The sequence below is a fragment of the Mixophyes fleayi genome, chromosome 10 (assembly GCF_038048845.1).
Source record: "Mixophyes fleayi isolate aMixFle1 chromosome 10, aMixFle1.hap1, whole genome shotgun sequence".
Taxonomy (NCBI): Eukaryota; Metazoa; Chordata; class Amphibia; order Anura; family Limnodynastidae; genus Mixophyes; species Mixophyes fleayi.
The window spans coordinates 16,965,257-16,990,496 of NC_134411.1; the positions used below are offsets into that span (position 1 = coordinate 16,965,257).

The 25,240-nt window shown below is 42.0% G+C and overlaps 1 protein-coding gene across 1 annotated transcript in view; it reads right to left on the reverse strand.

Moving 5' to 3' along the window:
* SYT12 (synaptotagmin 12) overlaps positions 1-23,225 on the reverse strand; it is a 74,362-nt gene extending 51,137 nt beyond the window's left edge. Inside the window, exon 1 of the mRNA XM_075187995.1 lies at positions 22,850-23,225. The gene's annotated coding sequence lies outside the window, so the exon portion shown is untranslated. The remainder of the gene's footprint in view (positions 1-22,849) is intronic.
* Positions 23,226-25,240: the final 2,015 nt, after the last annotated feature.

The window sequence follows — 25,240 nt, forward strand, 5'->3', positions numbered from 1 at the left end:
TCTGGTTAGCCGTGTGGAGCAACAGGATGCCCGCCAACAGCTGTTACTTCAGTGTTATCAGTCATTAACCTCCCAAGGAACATCTGGACAGACTGTGACAGCTACTACTGAAGCTCCTGTGCTTTCCTCCGTTTCCCCATTGCCATCCCAGGTGTCTATAGCTTCCACGCTTCACCTGCCTACTCCGTCAAAGTACGATGGAGACCCCAAAACTTGTAGGGGTTTCCTTAACCAATGTTCAGTCCATTTTGAGCTCCAACCTCAAAATTTTTCTACCCATCGTTCCAGAGTGGCCTATCTTATCTCTTTGTTTTCAGGACAAGCCCTGGCTTGGGCCTCCCCTCTGTGGGAGAGGAACGATCCAATATTACAAGATAGTGCCAAATTCATTTCTACATTCCGAAGTGTGTTCGATGAACCAGGTCGTGTGACCTCCGCTGCTTCCAGCATCCTCCGTCTGCGACAAGGATCTCATACTGTAGGCCAGTACGTCATTCAATTTAGGATCTTAGCCTCTGAACTTCAGTGGAACACTGAAGCCCTAGTTGCCGCCTTCTGGCAGGGGCTTTCCGATAAAATTAAAGATGCACTGACTACCCAAGAGCTTCCTTCGTCACTTGAAGATTTGATCTCTCTATGCCATCGTGTTGATATGAGATTTCGTGAAAGAGAGGCTGAGAAAACGACTTCTGCTAAAGCACCTTTTCGCTCTAACCCTCAATTTCGTCCAGTGTCACCCGCTGTGATTCCCATGGAGATTGGACGTTCCAAGTTATCTTCTGAGGAGAGGAAACGAAGAGTCAAGAATAGACTCTGTATCTATTGTGCTGATTCCACTCATGTCCTCAGCTCCTGCCCTAAGAGATCGGGAAATGCCAGGCCCTAACTAGTTCTGGAGAGGTGAAGTTAGGGTCCCTGGAGTCCTCTCCATCGTCTATGAAATCTAAAGTCTGCGCTTTTGATGTGACTATTTCCTTTGCTACCAAGACCTTTGAGTCACAGGCATTGATTGATTCCGGAGCAGCAGGAAATTTTATTTCCAAATCGTTAGTTAATCAATGGTCTCTACCAATGATTACCTTAAAAACTCCCATTACTGTGACGGCTATCGATGGATCACGTCTCATCAACGGTCTCATCACCCAGAGTACGTCTCCAGTAACCCTTCAGATTGGTGCTCTGCATCATGAAGAGATATCGTTTTTAATTCTTCCTGTTACGACAAGTCCGATTGTCCTAGGCCTTCCATGGCTTCAGTGTCACTCTCCCCAGATTGACTGGCGCACCCCTCAAGTCACGTCTTGGGGGCCTGAATGTCACCATCATTGCCTTTCCCAAGTCATTCCTCTCAAGGTACAGCAAGCTTCCATTTCAGCTATTTCACCGGGACTCCCTCCTCAATATGCTTCATTTACCGATGTTTTTGATAAAGCTCAGTCTGAACGTCTTCCTCCTCATCGTTCTTGGGATTGTCCGATTGATCTTCTTCCTGGCAAGACTCCTCCCAGAGGCCGGGTCTATCCACTCTCGTTACCTGAAACTCAAGCTACATCTGAATATATACGGGAGAACCTCCAGCGTGGGTTCATTCGACCTTCCACCTCGCCCGCTGGAGCTGGGTTCTTCTTTGTCAAAAAGAAGGATGGATCATTACGCCCTTGTATAGATTTTCGTGGACTCAATGCCATTACTATCAAGAACCGGTATCCCATTCCGTTGATCACTGAGCTATTTGACCGCATCAAGGGAGCCCGTATTTTTACTAAGTTGGATCTTCGTGGTGCTTACAATTTAATCAGAATCCGTTCCGGTGACGAATGGAAGACGGCGTTTAACACCAGAGACGGGCATTACGAATATCTGGTAATGCCTTTCGGGCTATGTAATGCCCCCGCTGTTTTTCAGGGCTTCATTAATGAGATTTTTCGGGACTTATTATATGTATGTGTCGTCGTCTACCTGGACGACATATTGATTTTTTCACAGGACCTGCCTTCTCACCACCAACATGTGGCAGAAGTCCTCTCCAGGCTACGGAAAAATTTATTGTTCTGTAAATTAGAAAAATGTTCATTCGAATTACCCCAGATTCCATTCTTGGGGTATATTGTTTCCGGAGTTGGTCTGAAGATGGATCCTGACAAAGTAAATGCTGTACTACATTGGCCCCAGCCAACTACTCTTCGTGCCATCCAGCGTTTTTTAGGTTTTGCCAATTACTATAGACGCTTCATTCAAGACTTTTCTTCCATTGCATCTCCTATTGTGGCCCTGACTCGTAAAGGGGCTAATCCTAAGCAATGGTCTACTGAGGCTATTCAAGCCTTTCAAACATTAAAAGAGTCCTTCTCTTCGGCTCCAATCCTTCGTCAGCCTGATGTGACACTCCCTTTTTTCCTAGAAGTAGATGCCTCTAATGTGGGCTTAGGAGCTATTCTCTCCCAACGCTCGGAACAGCAAAAATTCCACCCTTGTGCCTTCTATTCTTGGGGTCTCCTACCCGCAGAGAAGAATTATACCATCGGAGACAAGGAATTACTGGCTATCAAAGCCGCATTAGAGGAATGGAGATACTTGTTGGAGGGAGCTCGCCATCCGGTGACAATCTTCACGGATCATAAGAACTTGTCATATCTCCAGTCTGCCCAATGCTTGAACCCTCGTCAAGCAAGATGGTCTCTTTTCTTTTCCCGTTTTGAATTAATAATTACCTTCAAACCAGCTGCCAAGAACAAAAAAGCTGATGCCTTATCTAGAGCCTTTGCTACGTCCTCTGATATAGAAGAGGTTTCCAACCATACCATTCTAGACCCCAAATGTATCTCACTGGCTGCTTCATCCACCAAAACGCTACCATTTGGGAAGACCCTCGTGCCTTCTACTCTAAGGAGGAAAATCCTTTCGTGGTTCCATGCCTCTCGTTTTTCTGGACACGCCGGTGAACACAAGACTTTTGAGATCCTCTCTCGAAGTTACTGGTGGCCTTCAATGAGGAGAGACGTCAAAGAGTTCATTGCTTCCTGTGAATTATGTTCGCAATTCAAATCCTCCCGCAGAACCCCAGCAGGGTTGCTGCGACCACTACCCATTCCGTCCAAACCATGGACCCATATTAGTATGGATTTCGTTACTGACTTACCACCTAGTAAGAACCATAACACTATTTGGGTGGTAGTGGACAGATTTTCGAAGATGGCTCATTTCATCCCTCTGTCTGGTTTGCCTTCCTCGTCTATCCTGGCTGAACATTTCATTAAAGAGATCTTCCGTATCCATGGATGTCCATCTGAGATTGTGTCTGATAGAGGAGTACAATTCGTGTCCAGATTCTGGCGAGCCCTTTGTAAAACCTTGGGCATACGATTAGCACTCTCATCTTCTTACCATCCACAATCCAATGGACAAACCGAACGTGTCAATCAAGATCTTGAGACTTTTATAAGGATATTTTCATCAGCCAATCAAGACAACTGGGTAGAGTTACTCCCTTGGGCTGAGTTCGCCCATAACAACATGTACCATGAGTCATCATCCAAAACTCCATTCTTTGTGGTCTACGGTCACCATCCGTCTTTTCCGGAATTTCCTGCCCTCCCGCCCACCCAAGTTCCTGCGGTGGAGACTGTTTGTCAGACCTTTAAAAATATCTGGTCTCAGGTTAGAACCTGTTTAAAGAAGACATCTGTCAAATATAAATCTTTCGCTGATAAGAAGAGGCGGGCTATTCCACCACTAAAAATTGGAGATCGTGTCTGGTTATCCACAAAAAATATTCGTTTGAAGGTTCCATCCATGAAATTCGCCCCTCGTTTTATTGGTCCATATAGGATCATTCAAGTTATCAATCCAGTATGTGTGAAACTCCTTCTTCCTAAGAGTCTTCGGATTTCTAATGCCTTCCATGTATCTTTGCTCAAACCTCTTATTATCAACCGTTTTTCAACTCCTCCCTCAGCTCCGCAGCCAGTTCAAGTCCATCAGGAGGAGGATTTTGAGATTACCGAGGTACTAGATGCAAAAATTTCGCGAGGAGTCCTCCACTTCCTCGTTCATTGGAAGGGCTTTGGTCCTGAGGAGCGCTCTTGGATCAAAGCTGAAGATCTTAATGCTCCTGCCCTTTTGAAGAAGTTTTACTCCAAAAATCCGGACAAGCCCGGTTCCAGGCGTTCTGTGCCCACCTTTAAAAGGGGGGGTACTGTCACTCACCGGACCGTGAGTGCCTCTTCCCGGACATTTAGGAACCGTGGCCGTCCACCATCCTGAGGGTCTGCGCATGCGCAGCCCTTTTCTATACTTCAGTGTATACCCCTTTAACTTAATTGGCAGATCAGGCAACCTCCCTATATTAAGCACCTGTGGTCACCACCACGTTGCCTGATCTTGGAGTCTCATTCCTCATGAGTCTCTGAAGGTGTTCCTGTATTTCTTGTGTATTCAGTGCTGCTGATTCCTGTGGTTTCCAAACCACTTCTACTACTGTGGTTCCATACCACTTCTACCATCAACTGTATCATCATGACTGTTTGCTGATTCCTATCCGCTGCCTCCGTGCACTACAGTCTTCTACACCACTTCAACGTTATTTTATATCAATGTGACTGTTTACTCATTGCTATCCGCTGCCTCCGTGCACTCCAGCTTTTACCTCACTCACCTGCTTCTCATCAAGTCTGTTTGCTGATTTCTATCCGCTGCCTCCGTGCACTACAGTCTCCTGCTTGCAACTCGCCTGTGTTCAACATCGTGACTGCCAGCTGACTACTATCCGCTGCCTCTGTGCACTACAGTCTCCTGCTTGCAACTCGCCTGTGTTCAACATCGTGACTGCCAGCTGACTACTATCCGCTGCCTCTGTGCACTACAGTCTCCTGCTTGCAACTCGCCTGTGTTCAACATCGTGACTGCCAGCTGATTACTATCCGCTGCCTCCGTGCACTACACTCTCATCTCATCTTTGCTGTGACTTCCTCGAGACTGCCGCTTTTCATTACCATCTGCTACACTTCGTGATCTACAGCTCCTGCCCTGCGCTGCACTCCTGTTTCCCATCGCTGTTGGTTCCTGTGGTTGCTACTGGTTACCTCCGTGTGCCGCTGAGTCCTGCCGCTGTGGTCAGCGCTATCGTCCATCTCCTGCTGATCCACTCTCCACGCCTTCACGTGTTCCACTGGCCTCTACCCTCCTGTCAGCATTGGATTTGTATCTCTTCTACTACCCTCTGCTGGATCATCTCCATTCTCCTGGGTTTCCTATGAGTCCAGTTCCACGTGTTGCTGACTCCTGTGGATTCGTGTCCCTGTCGGTCTACTCACCTGTGCGCTGCACCTGCTAGACCGCTGCTTCTCCTATCCAGGGACTTCCTATCCAGTCGGCCTCCAGCCGCTCAGGTACCGCTGCAATCCCATCTGACTGCTACTGCTGAACCTCGGTATGCATACTTCTCATTGACTGTGCTGTGTATTGCATATCTTGCTGGACTGTGTTTGGTTCTCTCTGGAGTCTGCTATCCGCTGAGTCTATTGCCATCATTGACTGTGTTATCATCGTGCTGGACTACTTCAAGAGACTTTCTAGATTGCAGACCTGATCAGTCATTTACATATATATATACCTATATTGTGCATATTACTGTGGATCGTGTATAAGGTGCCTGTGTATATCCTGTGTTGCAGTCTTCCCCCGTGCACCTCCTCACATATATATGCAGTGGTACAACTTGCTGATGTCAGACCACTGATCCCTGTTTCCGGTATCACCTGTTCCATTATCCTCTCACATAGCAGTGGTACAACTTGCTACCGCAGACCACTGACTACCTGGATATCTCCACTTGGATTCCATTCCTTCACTCAGACAGCGGTACAACTTGCTACCCGCAGACCGCTGACTCTCATCACCTCCTTGTTTCTGTTGGACATTCCTCCTCACTATAGCAGTGGTACAACTTGCTATCGCAGACCACTGACTACCTTCACGTGTCCTTGTCCATACAGTTCCTTGTGTATCATTACCTCATTATTACCAGTGTTGCTAGTCATAGACTTTCCTGAGCATCTCATCGGCCATCATTTCATGTTCCGTGATCACCCAGCTACCAGAGTACCCTATTACCATCTACATTGCTCTGGTAAGCCTACCATCTGGTGATTCCTGGGTAAAGACTCCTAGTGCCCGTGACAAGGCCTTTGACACTGTCCCACCCTGAAGGCTACTAAATAAATGATAAAGCTTAGGATATAAAGGTTCTTGAATGGATAAGATATTGGTGCTCTCACAAGATATTGGTGCTCTCATCTCCTCCTTCGGTCTTCAGTATCACCTTTATGCTGACGACATTCAACTCTATATCTCCTCTCCTGATCTTTCCTCCACCCTCCTCGCTCGGGTATCCGACTGCCTCTCCGCCATCTCCTCCTGGATGTCCGAGCGCTTTCTCAAAATCAATATCTCTAAAACTGAACTCATTGTCTTTCCTCCGCCCAGACTCCCATCCCACCATGACCTCTCTATTGTCGTCAACAACACCACCATCTCCTCTGTCACCCAACTTCGCTGCCTGGGTGTCACCTTCGACTCCTCTCTCTCTTTTGCCCCCCACATTCATTCCCTTGCCCAAGCCTGTCGCTTCCAACTATGCAACATCGCCCGCATCCGTCCTTTTCTCTCTCAGGATGCCACCAAAACTATCATCCACACACTCATCATCTCCCGCCTCGATTATTGTAAACTCCTCCTCACTGGCCTCCCCCACTCCTGTCTCTCCCCCCTCCGCTCTATACTCAATGCGGCCGCAAGACTCATCTTCCTCTCACGCTGCTCCTCCTCTTCCTCCCCTCTCTGCCTTGCCTTACACTGGCTCCCCTTCCCCTACAGAATCCTTTTCCAACTCCTCACCACCACTTACTTTATGTTCATTGTTCTGTATGGTTTCACCCTGTAAAGTCTACTGTTAGTACTGTGTGTGGCGCTGCGGATACCTTGTGGCGCCTAGCAAATAAATGATAATAATAATAATAAAGAGAATTGTGGCAAATGGAGCACAATAATAGGAGGGAACGATTACCAGTGGAGTATCCCAGGGATCTGTAGTTGGATCAGTGATCTTTAATATATTTATTGGTGACATTATTAATGGTATTGAAGGTAACATCTGCCTTTTTGCAAACACAAAGATATACAACAGTGTAGACATAAATGGGGTAACAAAATGTATGATTTCAAATATATCAACAAATGCAGGGGTGATACATTCTTCACAGGAAGACAAGAGATGAATTAAAGCAAGAGGAGTGGAGGATAGCATGTTTAGGGAAAATTACTTCACCAAAAGGGCAGTGTGTAGGAGGACTATACTTCCTACAGAGGTGGTAGAGGCTAATAAAGAAATGTAAACATGCTTGTGATAGATATAAATATGAAAACAAAGCAAGGATCAAACATGGGAGAAAATGGGCAGACTACATTGTCACTATCCGCCATGTTTCTATGCTATAATCCGATTCTCATGCCATTTCAGCCTTGTCTCACCAGTAGATCCCCCGTCTGATGACCAAATTGAATAATATATAGTAATGATCTCGACTTTATGGCCAGTATCCATCCATTATATTACCTATGTATATTTGTGTATTGTATTATGCACAAACCACTATGGAATGTGCACTATTTTCTACACTGGCCACCATATGTTGGGTATCATTATGTGGCATAATCAAGAGGTAGAAAAAAAAATAAAATGTTATATATATATATATATATTAAAACAAACAGTTCTGTTATCAGTGCTCCAAAGTGCATTTTCTGTAGAAGGAAGCTACTCAAGTGGGCTCTTAAAACTCACCTGTTCCTTAAGGCCTACCAACCATCCACTTAACCTCTCACCTCTTCTGGTTCTCCCCTGCCCCCTTTCTCTCTCCCCGTTGCTTCACTGGCTCCCTTATGTACCTGATTCTGTTTACCCTCCCTTAGGATGTAAGCTCGTATGAGCAGGGCCCATCTTCCCTCCTGTCTCCATACCTGTTCTTCCGCTCCGTCTCTACTGTATCTGCCTGCCTGGAGTTTCTGAAGTACTGGTACTTTGTGTTTATTGTTCTGTACTGTCTTACCCTGTATAGTCTACTGTTTGTACCATGTACGGCGCTGCGGAAACCTTGTGGCGCCTTACAAATAAACGATAATAATAATAATAATAATACTCCAGTTCTCAAACCTTTCAACCAGCAAAGGGACAAATCTAAAAATAGAAAAACAAATAGAGCCAGAGAGCGATAATAGTGCAGTAATTATTCAACATTATAGGGAATGTGTGTAAATCTAATATAAACTGCGTACAATAGAAACAAAAATTAGGACTTATTGGTAATCCTCATGAAATGGTCCCACACTAAGACCCAAATCCAGAATGCAACTAATGGAGTCAAAGTAAAATAAAGATTAAGCATGTAAAGCGCTCTCACAGGTCTGGACCAAGCAGCAACACAAGATAATGTAAAATGCAGCAAAACGATCCTACGCGTTTCACGCAGAGCCCTTCATCAGGGGTGAAAGGTTTAGCTGCAAATAAACAAAGTTTTATATTGTACATAATTAATTAATGGCGAACATCCTGTAAAACAATTAATACATCGACAACAGCCGTTTTTCATCGATGTATTAATTGTTTCACAGTAAGGTCCTCCATTAATTAATCTTCTTTCAGTGACCTCACAGTGGGTTTTGGCAAAGAAGATACAAAATATAACAATTTGGACAAAGAAAGTTTAAAATATAATGAAAATTGTTAAAAGTTGTCAGTTTTTGCAATTGTATTTTGGTACATCCTTTTGTTATCTAGTTTTATACAATAAACATGGGGACTTTTTTCATTGTATTAAATTCCATTTAATAACTTTATGTGTTCCTAAAGAATTCCCATACCAGACAGGCTTGTTTTTATAAATTCTATATAAGTACTGGAAATACTAGGGATTGTTTGGTTTACAGCACCTATGGTTAATTTCAGTTGTGATTATATATTTAGATAAGTCAGGGAGTAACTGAAGATTTCCTCAGATTATCCATGTTGGATCAAATCTTAGTAGTGGCAGAAATGGGTAGATAATAATAATTAATAATCAGTGTGAGATATAAGTTTAGGGGAGGTTAACCATTCTGATACCCCGTTCACACTGCTTCAAAAAGCCGGGTTATTGTTGGGCCAAGCCCCGATGATCCAGGTCGAAGCTGAGTGTGAACGGGTCTGCTGCATCTACCCAGATCGAATGACCTGGGAATTAGACCCAGGTATTTTGCAGGGAAAAACCCTGCAAAATACCCGGGTCTAATTCCCGGGTAGATGCCAGTCTGAATGTTGAGACCTGGGTTTTTTAACTCGAGTCCCACCGACAAAAGTTAAAAATTAGAAAGAAAAAAACAACAGAAGAGGAGCCAATCAAAGCTCCTCTTGTGATGTTGCCAGGGAGACCCGGGTAGTCCTGGGTTCATTGTGAACCCGGTCGGCCCGGGAATTTGCCGGGGTGGGAGGCTCTGTCACCCTGCAATCTCCTGTGTTCATATACCCGGTATATTGCCAGGGTGGCAGTGTGAATGCAGTTTTAGACAGACCAGGTTGTCTTGTTTTGTACCCAAGGGAGTGGTGTGACACATTTTAGGCAACTTGTGTGATATTGTTTATTTAAGAACTTAAGTGGAGAAAGCAGTTGTAATTCTTGTCAAAGGGAACACAGACTACTTCACATGACAAAACTCAAACCTTAAAATATTTTAATAACATACAGTGCAAAGCGAATTTTTTTCTACCCTTCTCTGCTTTTCTATCTCTATATTTTTATTTAGCGCAATGTATGTGAAGATGGCAGCATCTGTATATAAGCATCAAATAAAGCATGTACTTGCTACACAATGTTAGTACAGAGGAATACCAACTATTAGCAAAAGCAAGGATCAGTGGATAGAAGCCCTCTTGCAAAGGGATCATAACCTAGATTTATGCCATGGAGGGTGCAGCCCTCCTTCAAAGAGCCATCTGGCAGTGGTGTTGGCACAAGGGACTGGACTGGTGCTTTCAGACCATCTAATAGTGCAACTCTGGAGACTGCTATGGACATTTATTTGCAAACTGCTTAAAATATTTGGGGCCCACGAACATTGCAACAAAAATGCAAGTTTTATATCAGTATAAGGAGAGAGAGGCTGCAGAATGCCAACCAGAATGAAAGGCTGCAGATCCAGAAGGCACCAGCTGGAGTTTGTTAAAGTCTTCAGCCCTTCAGAAGACAGAGAGGCTAGTATCAGCAGCTCATTCTTAGAGCATTTCCCTGTTTGGGAAAAAGATAAGTATCTGTACACTTTTCTGTGGAGGGTTGAAAAAGTGGGCACAGTACTTAACCTCTGGACTAAAATTCCCCTCACGTGGGAATGAAGGCCCCCTCCTCCCAGGGGCCTCCATTCCCTTAATCCGGCCCTGCTTGTGTCTACTTACTTACTGAATCTAGCAGACTGGCTGCACTAAGTTTTTCAGTATGGTGAAAAAGTGTTGTGTGATGTGTCTTACTTAAAGAGTGGAGTACTGTTTAGTAGACGACTACATGTTTGGAAATACTTTTGACCTTGCAGGACTAGCTATGCGGAGAAGGAGACTTCAGATGCGTGCTACAGCAAAGCATAGATTCCCTGAAAAGATTACATTTATTCACTACCACTGCTGAGTATATTTTGGTATTTACATACATCAAATTCATTAATCAAGTATGCACAGTCTACTTATTAACAACCAAACTATCTGCCTTTTCAGCACCATTACACCACACGGTTTCTTCTATTAGCACTAATTGTTTTTGCCACTACCATTTACAGGCTATTTGCCCAGCCTCAACCAAGCATAGAAAAACAGCCTCTCAATGCATCACTTACAAAGGTAATAACAAATCCCTCCCTTTCTTTTTTTTTCTACTTGCACATTTCACTGCGTTTACACTGATTAGCTCACATGAACCCTTAGGCACTTTTTAAGGCACTTCCTCTCTATTTATTATCTATCTATTTATTTAAATGGAATTGCAATTAATTTAATGTTAGGGCTCATGTGGAGGGAATAGGTTTATTTATTAAATGGGAATGCTATAAATTTAATTTGGTGTGTGTGTGTGTGTGTGTGTGTGTGTGTGTGTGTATGTGTGTGTGTGTGTGTGTATGTGTGTGTGTGTGTGTGTGGAGGGGGGGGGGGGGATCTGTAGTGTGTGGCATAGGACTACTTATTAAATGGAAATGCCCTTAGTTTAATATCAGGCTGGTTGGGTGGAGCCTAATTATTAAATGTGGGTGCTGTTAAATTAATGTCCAGCGGCGGTAGGCATATTTATTAAATTTGGATGCTATTACTTTCATATTGGGGATAGTTGGGGAAAAGGGGGCCTATTTATTAAATCAAAAAGCTATTCATTTAATGTCAGGCTGGTTGGGGGAGGGGTGGAGCCATAATTATTAAAAACCATCACTACTGATTTAATATCACGATCATTTGGATGAGGGAGGTCTAGAGTGTTCACTCATTGCTCAGCTTTCCAATAGTTCCTATGTCTTTTATAAACAGGGCTCCAACATTCTGGTATCGGGCCTAACAGCAACTAAGCCTAAGACACCAGCAGCAGCACTGGGTAGTCAAAGCAACAGGTAGGAGTGAGCTGCACATGACTGGCCAAGAGCTTATAAAGGGGCTAGACACACCCAAACAGTAAGATCGTCACCTCTCTGCCTTTGGTGTGCAGCGCCTTGGAGGCCACATCTTCTCCCAGCAAGATGGGGGATGCCAGTGCTCTCTCTCACCCACAGCACTGATGTGTAGTTACAGCTCTGAACTAAATATATAGGAAAGGAAATACAGTATAATGAGAATAAAATGCCACCATACCCTTCACCCTGGGGACCAACTATGTCAATTAGGCAGCATCATGTTTCTCCACCACAACCACCCCCAGGCTCCATCATCATCATCATCATCATCATCATTAGCTATTTATATCTATGCCATTGGTCAGGAGCAACAAGAGAGCTGATGTACAATAGTAGAAGGCAGATGTGGAGAGGCGGAACTGTGCCCAGCAGAGCAATTGGCATGAAAGCCCCTAAATAGATGCTATTAGCACGTAATCAGTGGTCAAACTAGACATTTAGAAGAGGCGGTATGAGAAATGTAAAGGGAATGTAAGTGAATAGAACTTGATAGTTTTACAATGGAGGCAGTAGAAGTGGGGGTATGGCATACCACCGAATACACCCCCATTTCGACCATGGACGGTTATAATATCTTGTTCGGCTGTGTCTAACACATTTGACAATAGCCACATGTGGTGAAAGAACTATTACATTGTGGCAAAACATGTAAATTTATGTTGGAACAAAACAGAGTGGTGTTTCAACACTTTGGGGTATATTTACTAACCTGCGGGTTTGAAAAAGTGGAGATGTTGCCTATGGCAACCAATCAGATTCTAGCTGTCATTTTGTAGAATGCACTAAATAAATGACAGCTAGAATCTGATTGGTTGCTATAGGCAACATCTCCACTTTTTTAAACCCGCCGTTTAGTAAATCTAGCCCTTAGTCTGCAATCTCAAAGATTATGGTCCCAGCTCACTGCACTGAACCTCTCCTGGACCTTAGGAGATAGGGGGATTTCATGCTTTCTCTTCTCATGGGAGTGTTGATGTCATTGCACAATGCACCTAAGAGAAGAGAGAGACAATATGAAGTCTGTCCATCTCCATGACAGCTGAGATCTTGTGGTGTGAGTACGGCACAGGAAGATTGGAAACATCGGAGAAGCAGAGGATAGAGAAGCACATGGGAAGACATATGTAAACAAGGCACAGTTTGGACAACAATATGTCACTTTTAGATTTGAGAATTACCCTTGATAATGTTTAAAAATGACTTAAAAATGTAAACAATTATTTGGAATGTGACAAATACGAACATGTTTTGCAATTGTAACAGCACATCCAGCAGTTAAATTCACAGCTCCTGGTAACTGCAAGTGGGGGTCACTAGCAGGCGGAAGGGCAAGCTAGAGCAGAGACGTGGGCTTCATCAGGGTACAGAGGGGTGGTGATGCGGTCAACCACATCACCATTGTAGGCGGCAAGGCACAAATGCTCTGAAGCCATGGTGATTATCCCATTGTCCATACTGGAAAGCTTATGCTCTCTGAAGAGTTATACAACCTGAACCAACACTTTGTGAGGACTGATCATATGCCACCATCCACTGTTCCACATTTCTGTCATTCTTGCTACCCATAATTAATTAAAGTGGTACAGAACACCTGGCAATGTTCTTAGGGTTTCACTTTATCTTCCTTAAAACTTTGGTGCCTACAATTAATGCACTAGCTAATTGGGTTCTTGTAATGGTCTGGTCATGTACCTGATTCAATGTTTGTCACTGTGGTGGAAGCACATGTTTGATTTGTAAACTGTGAAATGAATGCAGCCAGTGTACATTTGCCCCTTATTTCAATTCCATTAAAAAAAGACATTTATTGCACAGCAGTAAAAAATGACATTTTTTTCTTACAGCCGGAGAAGAAAATCTTATTATCCAGCAGCTGAAGCAGCAAAAACTGGCAAAACTGAGCAGTCTCTAAAGGAATAGATGTGCAGCTTAATACCCGATTCAGAAGTACAGATTTATGCAATTGAAACTCTGGCCAACAGCCTTGTTTGAATGCCTAGATCTTGGATTTCATTCTGTACTGTAAAGTCATCATAAAACAAACACTTAAAAGCAAGTATAGGAATCTTGAACACAAGGACTATACAAAAATGTGCTAACCTACAAGTCTTCAGTTGTCATAACCTATTCGCAGAAGAGCGGATACAGCCTTCTTACCGATAAAACAATTTACCCTAGAGACAATGGTCTGTACAACATCGTTCCTGCTTATTTTACACTTTCAGTAACTGGGGCAGAATGAAATAACTCCTACAAGATCATCAGCTACTCCACTGCCTTTGCAAAAGCCTAATGTAATACTAACTTATTTACTAATTACTGATCATGCTGCACCATGTAGTCATTGATTTGTAGAGAATAATTTTCCTAATTTGCAGACAACAGTAAAGTTAAATTACTTACATTATTAATAAAAACTGAAAAAGAGGTCACTAAATTGATCCACGGATACAGCTTTGCCAAACAAGGTTAAAAACACCTGGGGGTAAATGTATTAAGCTCCGGGTTCTTCAACACCCGCGAGATTGGCGTCTTCGGCGTTTAAATGTAAAACGGCACTGCCTTGTAAAGGGAAGTTTCCCTTTACAAGGCAGCGCCGTTTTAAATTTAAACGCCGAAGACGCCGAACTCGCGGGTGTTGAAGAACCCGGAGCTTAATACATTTACCCCCTGGGTTTTTTTCTTAAAAAAAGTGGTGGGTAACAGGTGCTTTAAAAGAAGTCTCAAAAGTATTTAGCAAAGTCTATGGGGGAGATTCAATCAATCAGGAAGCAGAAGCCTCGGCCAATGTGCTCCTGTGCACAGTGACGGAACTACCATTGGTGCGGCAGGTATCAGGCACCAGGGCCTATGGAGAAAATGGGGCCCTCTGCATGGCAGATGCACACAGCTTGCTAGTTCCGCCTCTGCCTGCGAGCACTGCTAATTAATAAGGTATAGGAATCTTTATTGATTTTTCCTAAGCAAAATTTTGGGGCTGAACATTGTTGAGGAGCCTCATTGCGCAAGGCTCCTACGCCACTCCGCATAGAATTAAATCTCCCTCTATGGATATGGTTAGTCCATATTTCAATGTTCATCATCATCATCATCATCATTTATATAGCGCCACTAATTTTGCAGCGCTGTACAGAGAACTCCCTCACATCGGTCCCTGCCCCATTGGAGCTTACAGTCTAAATTCCCTAACACACACACAGACAGACACAAAGACTAGGATCAATTTGTTAGCAGCCAATTAACCTACCAGTATGTTTTTGGAGTATGGGAGGAAACCGGAGCACCCAGAGGAAACCCATGCAAACACGGGATGAACATACAAACTCCACACAGATAAGGCCATGGTCGGGAATTGAACTCATGACCCCAGTGCTGTAAGGCAGAAGTGCTAACTACTAGGCCACCGTGCTGCCCATGCAGGTTAATATTTTGCTGCAAAAACAGAAAAAGCTCAGCCAGTGGAAAAACCTTCAGTCAGGCACAGTAAACAAAACTAGAAAAATGTGATATTTTTGTGCTCTGTTGGCTTTTTGTAGTATTAGGTTCAACTGATTAGGTGTTTGTTATTTACCTGGTAATCTGCTTAGGAGGTAACAACCAAGGAACAGCAATACATGTAGTACCCCTTATGTGAGTTTGCAGTTATCAATCTATATGGAATGATCTTTACTCCCTATGCTGTAACTTTGTTGACCTTTATTTGATGTCTACAGTCTGATTATTTGTATGCTCGGTTACTAGATATTATATTCATCAAATGTTCTTATATAATATGTGTCATTAAAACAGAAATCAGATTGAATTACAGGATATAAATGACTGTGCTGCATGTTGCCGCTATGACTGAGGGAGCCCAGCGGAATGCCGCTGACGAAGAAGAGTAAACCTGTTTTAACGTCCCACTCACCCATACGTTTTATTACTATAATAAAACATTGCATGGAGACACCCTTTGAATATATATTTTATCCATTTTGAAATGCTGCAGGCCCGATTTAGTGTTGGACATAAGTCTAACTGCCTGGCCGGAAAAATCTGCTTTGTTTTACTGCTCAGTTAGCAATAACAGAGCTATCTAATTGAAAGAGACAGGTCAAAGACAAGGGGCCTGAGTCATTAAGGAAAGTAAGGCAAAAAAAAGGAGTAATTGTTCTACGGGACAAACCATGTTACAATGCAAGGGGTGCATATTAGTTTATTATTCTGCACACAAGTTAAATACTGGCTGCTTTTTCATCTAGCATACAAATACTTGATAGCTTTATTTTTACAATGAAATTTAAGGTTGATATAGGACATGCCCTACCCGAACTATAAATCTGTCCCCACATTTTAAATTTACATCCCCCTCCAATGCAACATGGTTTTGCCCAGGTGCTAAGTTACTCCTTATTTATGCTTTGCTCTCCTTAATGACTCAGGCCCAATGTGTGTGAAAGTTACAGAGTTGTCAACTACAGCACCACAATGATCACAATAAGAAAGCTGTACAAATGTTGTGCAAAATTGTATCTCACCAAGATAGACCACAATGCACTATAGATCATTTTGGTGATAGTGTACAAATGAAGATTATTCACTACTCACTAACTTTACTAAATAAAAACCTCAAACAAAGAATCCAGTAGACCTGGAAGTATTTTTGGTTTTATTCAGCAAGATAGGCTCTATAGCGCATTCATAGACAGTGGCGCACGCAGGGGGGGGTTTCTGGGTTTCCAGAAACCCCCCTCCGCTAAAAAGTGCCCTACATATCGGCACTGTAGTATACAGCAGCCGCGGTGCTGTCTAAGAAGCGTCGGCGGCGGTGCTGTATAAACGCTTCTTTGACAGTGCAGCGGCTGCTGTATACTACAGTGCAGCCGAAACGGAGCTGGCGCGGCAGGTCTCTAGGATTTTTTTTTTTCGGGGTGGAGGAAACCCCCCTGAAAAATCCTCCGTGCGCCCCTGATAGAATAAGTAGTATTTTATTTAACTGTCCCTTTAACACACTCCAGCAACACAAAGAAACAAATTATTTAATAAAAAAGCATATTAACATGAAGACCAACCTATCCAATGGATTGTTGTGACATGTTATAGCAGGTTTAAAGAATCATTTACTCTCCAGTGACAGTGCCTGCCTTAATATGTTACACAGAGGAAGACTATTTAGCTTTTAATATAATTGGCTATTGCAATTCAGCCTAAACATCGGATTCAAAGAAAACAATTTTGTAAAAGTGCTATAATGCACAGTATGCCAAACAAGGGATATCCCAGAGCATCCCCCTCGCTCCCGTCTAGAATACTCTGGGGTATTTCAAAATGACATTTTGAGGAATAGAGTTATCCATAAGATGTCTGGAGAGATTAGCTGACAAAACAGGACTGCTGTAGACATCAATACCATTTCTGCAGAATCTCGTAAGTCAACCATGGACCAGCTCAAGATGACATTATCTCAGGGTATTTATTGAACCACTCTCCTATGTAAAATATGGAGATTGTGCACTAAAGTCAATGCACATAATAACAGATTAATGAATGCAGGAGAATCATTACGTTGCTGCAGAAACAACAACATTCTAAAACTGTCTTGACGTATGTGTATTTGGAACAATTTATGCAAAAGATAAGCATCATGACCATTAAAAAGTAGCAATTAATTAAATCAAGTTTATGGTCAATAAATAGCACAACTTAAGTCATGTAAATCAGCTTAACATCTATAGTTCATCTAGCCAGAAACAAAAATGGTTAAGGAACATCTTATAGTGAGAGAAATGAAAATATCTGGAAAAGCATTAACACGAAAAAGAAACAAAATAAATAGTTAACTCATCATTTACTGATGGAGTCCAACTAGCAGTCTACAAATCAAATCAACCCTCTAAGTTTTCTCAGTCCTCACCAGATTTCCCAAGAACTTTAACGGCGTTGTCCATTTTTTAGACAACACCGCCAATAATGTTGACCTTACACCTTCTTTTGGTAAATGGGTGGGTGTCCTGGGTGCGTGCCCCCCCACCCGGGTGACCCCCTGGGTGCCCCCTCAATGACCCCCATTGCCTGGTGTCAGGTATAACCAGGAAGTCAGAACGCGGGATGCTTGAATCCATACAGCCCTCTTTAATAGCACTGAATGACTGAATGCATTCAGCTCTCCCATATCACCTTCTATTAACGGTGGGATCCTGGAGGTACAGCCCTCCTTATTTCTATATTGGCAGGCAGGTAGAATGAGTTTGGGGGTAAACCCTGTTAGCAGTTGAACATAATTTTAACAGTCTCTGGCCTGCTACCGTATATGACATTAGTACATATAGGCAGTTCAGCCATGGCAGTAGACTGGTAGTGGGCAAATCCCCTCTGAGTATTCTTATAACCCCTTTATATACATAGAGTACATACAGACAACGCACACACACAATACTTGAAACACAAGACTACATGGTGCCAGTATGCATAATGGAGTCACAGTAACATAAGGTAAGGAAACTTTCTTACTCATAAAATAATCACATTACCGCCAAGTTCAGATTTCTCAAATAGCCTGGAACATATTGGTGGGAACATTTGGATTAACATTAAAGTTGTAGTGGCTGAATCATCAAGGCAGGCATACTGAGCGCAACGTGCGCTTGCTTGAAAGTTCTGCGTACTCCTGAATTCAACAAGGAAGTGATCTCTAGATACGTGCCCTGCTGAATATGGGTGTGGGTCTGATCTGCTCTACTACATAAGACACTGCAGGATACATCCAATACCTATGTGGATTATAAATTTGCAAAAGAAGGCACATAAAAAAAATATTGCATTAATGTCACCAGTTAATAATATAGACATTAATGATAGAACAGTAAAAAAAGTTTTAACTTTATTTTTTTCCATAAAATGCATTTATTAGGATGTTCTTAATGTCTACTGAACATAAAATACATTTTTACAGTTGCCCCTGATTGCAAACACATTGGAGTATGCACAGGAGATCACTAGTGATCAGGACTTAGGGCTAGATTTACTAAACTGCGGGTTTGAAAAAGTGGAGGTGTTGCCTATAGCAACCAATCAGATTCTAGCTGTCATTTATTCAGTACATTCTACAAGATGACAGCTAGAATTTGATTGGTTGCTATAGGCAACATCTCCACTTTTTCAAACCCGCAGTTTCGTAAATCTAGCCCTTACACTAACCCTGTAGCTGGAGCAAGAGATACGGCAGAAAAACAAGTATGTGATGCCCAAGGCTCGAATCAGAGATGACTGCGTGTGCTTGAGTTTAGCACATCCTTACTGTAAATCCCCTCCCAGAAAACATAGGTTGTAGTAAGTGTTCTTTGTATATGATCAGGGAGCAGACAGGGCTGTGTTTACTGGCGTATGGTCTGGTTCTAGGCATGCACAGAGTGATTTTGCGCAAGATACACTCAAAATTGTCGGACACCTGCCTTAACCAATCAGGCTTGTGGGCTCTATTCTCACACTATACTAAGCATCTTGGGGCAATTAGGTGACCAGGATTCTGAATTTACTGTAAGATGCAGCTACTGATTTAATGTAATTCCATTGTATCTTGGCATTGGCCTAATTAAATCACTATACATGTTGCGGAGGAGAGAAAATAAATGGGAATTATCCAGTTACGATTTCCTGTATCTTGGAGATAATGTTCTGAGAGGTTCCAGAATGAACTTATGAGAAATCCAGTGGGTGAGCAATACACAATATTAGATTACTTTTAAAAAAGTATTAGCTAGCAAAATAATATTTATGAAGTAGGATATTGATTTTAAAGGATAATAAATAATGTAGAATTAAGCAACTTGCAATAGGGGCACAGTAGTAGAATGTATGTAGCAGTCTAAATGAATTAATGCCATATTCATATTATATTCCAGAAATTAACTATTTCACTGACAAACTAGTCTTGTAATATCCATGTGGCATAACCATGGAAATATGATATCCACAGCAATACTAATGGAGTGTGAGGAGGTGTCAGTTACTATAGTCTCTACAATAATGCTTTAGAGAATAGAGAACCCAATTAATTTAACTGCAACTTATTCCTTGCTGCACTATATTAATTGAAATATGGAATTTGGCTAAGTGCCCAAGCTAATTTGGCAAGCCACTTGTGTAAGACAAGCATTTAGTCTTGTAGAGAAATTCAAAACAATTGGCTTATATATTTCGCAACTTTCCATTAAATCGATAACAAAGATCAATTTTCTGATTGTTTTATACACCCTCTAAGACAATAAATAAAATATTTAAAGACTGATTGGTTCCATCTGTTTATTCGATGCTGAGAGTCATAAAATCATATAAAGCTGAGAGCGAATAATGACCAACTGACCAGTCTAGCCCTCCCACTTGGTTTAGCATTCATCATCATTATCACAGTTTATTTATATAGCGTCACTAATTCTGCAGCGCTGTACAGAGAACTCATTCACATCAGTCCCTGCCCCATTGGGGCTTACAGTCTAAATTCCCTAACATACACACAGACAGACAGACAGACACAGACTAGGGTCAATTTGTTATCAGCTAATTAACCTGCCAGTATGTTTTTTTGGAGTGTGAGAGGAAACCGGAGCACCCGGAGGAAACCCACACAAACACGGGGAGAGCATACAAACTCCTTACAGATAAGGCCATGGTCGGGAATTGAACTCATGACCCCAATGATGTAAGGCAGAAGTGCTAACCACTGAGCCACCATGATTATATATTCGCGTTTATCCCAAACAAGTTTTGATTCTTAAAAACACATCTCCTGATAGTTATTAGAAGGAAATGTCCACTCTGAAGTTTTGTTTCATTTCATACCTCCCAATTGGATAATAAGGTGACCCGCAAACATTTGTATCCATTTTCTGCTTTCTTATGGTTGAAGACAAGGATGAGGCTGATTGTCATGCAGTGGTAATGTCTTCTGGCAGTAGCGGTCAGGTGGGAAGGTCAATGTGGGACTCTCCACTGACCCCAGAGCATTCACTTGAGATTAAAAGACGTATTTTGATGTCGGTGGGTAGGGGGCCTAAAATGATCAGCTTCTCAGTAGCACTACGCTGTGGCTGTTTACAGAGAACTATAACATTGTTGCAACAATGTACAAAAAAAGTAGCGCAGAGAGTCTTGGCTTCCTGCAAAGTTTTATTGTAGAGAACGGTTGAAGGCAGGGGAACGGCAGAGTTAATACTGCAGCTGACAAAATACATTGTTTAGAAACAACTTGTTGTTTACTTTTTTTTACCAGAAGCCAACAGAAATATTAATAACAATAAATTGGAAATCTTATTATCAGTGTGGACTTCCCTTTTAATCTTCATGCAAATAATTTTGTATTGATGTTTCCAAAGGTAACAAACAGTTCATTCACTTTACTATTTTGCCTGCCCATATGTCCTAAATAAACAGGTCTCACCAACTTGCAGCACAATATCACTATTTGAAAATGTCTAACAATTGCCAATGCATGCGTAGAAAGCCAAAGCACACACGTTGCTAACAGAAGCTAACATTTATTTATATAGTGCCAGTATGCTCTGCAGTGCTTTAAACACAGACCCCTTGCAAATAGTACAGAGGGCCATGCTTTCCAGAGCTTATAGGCTAGCAGTCTAAAATCAATATATATTGTTCATAATCTGCGTTAACCCCCATTTTTATTTCTACAGTTCACAGATTTACGTAACACATTTTAACTGTTTCACTCCAAGACAGCAACCGGACACTTAGCAGTGTCTTCATTGACAGTGCAAGGGTTAAATGCTTATGTAGATTTTCCATATGCACCTAAGTGGTCATTGCGATCAGATCTCTGCAGGATATATGGCATGTATCTTCTGTTCTGCCTCAGAAGAGGATGACCTACATTCCTACTAACTGTATAATATAAAGTGGATAGCTGCTCTCAGCCTTATCTTGTGTATGCAAACAAGCACCCGGATTGCTTGTATAAATATGAAACTATACATTAACAATGGCATATGTCGGACAATAGAGAAACACTAGAAAGACATAGCCTATAGGACGAAGAGCAACATCTGCACATGTAAGAGATTTTAATACAACACTATCTAATCTATCTTAATAAATATAATGATTTGAATGATTAAAAAAAAAAAGAGTAACAGGAACAGAAGTATGAAGATATCTCTGTAACTTCGTGCACTGTACATGAATTCTATTAGAAGAGGTGACCTCACTGAGCCAAGTTTGGACTTAGAAACTGCAGCACAGTGTACATGCTTATGTAACAGGCAGCTTTCCCCTATCTCATTGTTTTAATGCAGACTGTGACAATTTTTCCAATAAAATGAAAATTACATACTGCAACGTGAGTTCTTTTCCTTTCTGCAGATAAGAATAGTCACATAATGCTGGTGACAATCTATTTTGGTTATTCTTTCTTAAACTTAATTGGCTGTTGGATGTGAACGCTGATCCACTAAGCTGAAAATTACCCCCCAAATTGTCTAGGGGAGCAGGATCATACTGCAGTATACTACCCCATGGAGCCAATTAAATCTATACTAGGCACTATGGAAAGAAGTATAGCCCTAATAATAGAGAGGCGATCCACATAAACATTTTAATATTTGGAGTAAACATTACCATGCTCTTCTCTATTGATGGATAAATAGCCAAACTTCTCTTTTTAAATTATTGCGCTGCTACTATTCCTACATACACACACACTAATATATATATATATATATATATATATATATATATATATATATATATATATATATATATATATATATCTGTACAACAATGGCACACTTCCATATTTTCTCTTATACTACATTAGCTGTTCCACTTTGGGACCATGCTCTTATCAGTAAAGTGTCCATATTGACACACATAATATACATATTGATGTCTATGAAACACACACATGAACACACAACATATACATTGTGTGTACACAAATATAATCATATTCCACAATATACTCATAACGACAACAAATGATATGCAATACATTGTTTTTAAGTTTAACTGTGTGCTTACACATAATATTATGTCTATTGATTGTGTTTCTAACACTAGAATAAGTTTATAGAAAGGCTAATAGAATTGCAAAAGCAAAACAAATAAACTGTGGACATCAAACGGTTACCTGGCCGAGAGTTTGCTGCAGGAATAATTAAAGTGCAGAGATGCTCTTAGCTCCTTACATGTAATTTCTCCCCGTATGACAACCTGCTCTCCAGTAATCACCCATACTGAAGCAGACAGGGGAGACACTACAGATGTCTTGGTCAGTTCCAGCCTGGGCTCTGCTCTCAGATGTGCATCCTGAAGATTGTGCAAATTGATTGAGCACATCCACAGCGATGGTTGGTATTTTGGGAGATTGTGATGATGCTTCACACTGCATTCATTCAAGCCCTCCTACTGACTGCAGAAGTCCCACCCCTTAAATCACTAGTATAGGGAAGCACAGAATAAGGGAACATCCTCGGGAAAACACTCAGTTAGAGGCATTCCGTCCACTGACACCTTCCTGCGCGATCTTACTGCCACGCTGCGCTCAGAAACTTGCTGCAGCAGATTATATGCAGCAGCTGCAAAATGTAACGCAGGTCGTCTGCTTGCGTCACTGTACAACGACAATCCATCAACGTCCCTTCATCTCTGAGATAATTTGCAGATTGAAAAGCACATTGTTGTTGGCGACCCCCACTGCAATTAAAGCACACATATGACATTTTCAGTTGTTTTGCTGATTAGAATGTACATCTCCAGGCAAGCAGGAATTCAATTTACCACAATGTGCGTTATTTTCACAGCCTTTTTTTAACCTTTGGATTTCAGAGTTCTTGATCATTGACTGGTCCAAAAATTCAACACTAATTTTAGTAATGAAAAAAAAAAGAATCAAATAAAATACAATCCAGACACCCCTTCAGAGATGGTCAGAGGCTACATCCCACCCCTAGGGTTACCCAAGGAGTGTTATCCCCACACATTCTGCTTTTAGTTCAACAATCATTGCATGATGATTATTATTATTATTATTATTATTATTATTATTATTATTATTATTATCTTTTATTTATATGACGCCACATAGGGTCCAGAACAAAAATGAGGTAGGGGTGCCGAAGGTAAAGATAGCAGAAGAAGGACATGAAGATAAGAAGTACCTGCTCGCTGAGCTTACAATCTATAGGGAAGGGGCAGACTAACGAGACACAAAGTGGGGAGCCCAGGATGAGGGGACTAGAAATCTGAAGGGAGAGATGAACAAGGATGGGTAGTAAGGGGAATAGAGGCAGAATGAGAATGAGGGTGAGGTGTACTATAATTGGTGAGGATGGATCATGAAGAGGCAGGTTGTTGAAGGGCAGGGGAGAGGTCAGCCAGAGGAAGGGTAGGCTTTCCTGAAAAGGTGGGTTTTAAGGAAATGTTTGAAGTTTTGCAAGCTAGAAGATAGCCTGATAGAATGAGGGAGATTGTTTTAGAGAGGGGGGCAGGAGAAATCCTGAATACGGGATTGAGAGGTGGTAACCAGAAGGGAGGTGAGGCGGTGGTGGTTAGCTGACTGAAGAGGGTGAGAGGGTGTATGAATGGAGATGAGGTTGGAGACATAAGGAGCAGTGGAGTTGGAGAGAGCTTTGTAGGTGAGGGTGAGGAGTTTGAAGATGATTCTATATATCGGATTGGGAGCCAGTGCAGTGCTTGATAGAGGGGGAAGTTGATTATTTTATTATTATGTCAGCTGAAAAATCACTAGTATGTGGCTAGCATACACAAGTCGAGCAATATACATCTATTTTGGACACATATCGGCAGAACAGTTGTATCCCACAGGGTCTAATCCCATGTGGCTAATGACATTGTACATATGATTGCAGTTGTCCTGCATATTCCTGCTGACATATTACTAGCTATTGCTGACATATGATTACTACTGCTGGTATATTCTTGGGCATTTCTGAAAGCCTATTACTGGATAACTACTACTGCCACCTAACTATTACTGATGGCATATTACTGCCCATTACTGCAGGAATTTATAACTGAGCGATGACTAAGCCCAAGGGAAGATAAAATTATTTGTCCCCACTCTAAAAGGTTTAAGTGGGCAAGCAAAGTGAGGACACCCATGCTGTGTCACTGTGGATGGTCACTTATTCCACATAATAAATTTCCCTGGCTGATTGTTGTCACAAGTCTGTTTAGATTAGACTGATGACTACTTGCTAGTATTGACACAGCTAAGCTTGAAGGCGCAGAGTCTTGTGTGCTTTTGGACTTCACCACCTACGAAGTAGCGAGTGAATAGGCGTTGTTGTACTGTCCAGAGTCAAGCCGTGCAGGATGCAAGATACAAGGGGTTAAATCAGAAGAGTAGTCAGGAAGCCCAGGGTCAAACCAGGAGACACAATGCAGCCCAAAGGAGAATCCAAGATCAGGGTCAGACGTAGCCAAGTCAAAAGCCAGGAAGTCAGTCAGGAAAAAGGAACAGAACCTGGAGCGCTGGAGCATAAGGGGACCTTGAAAC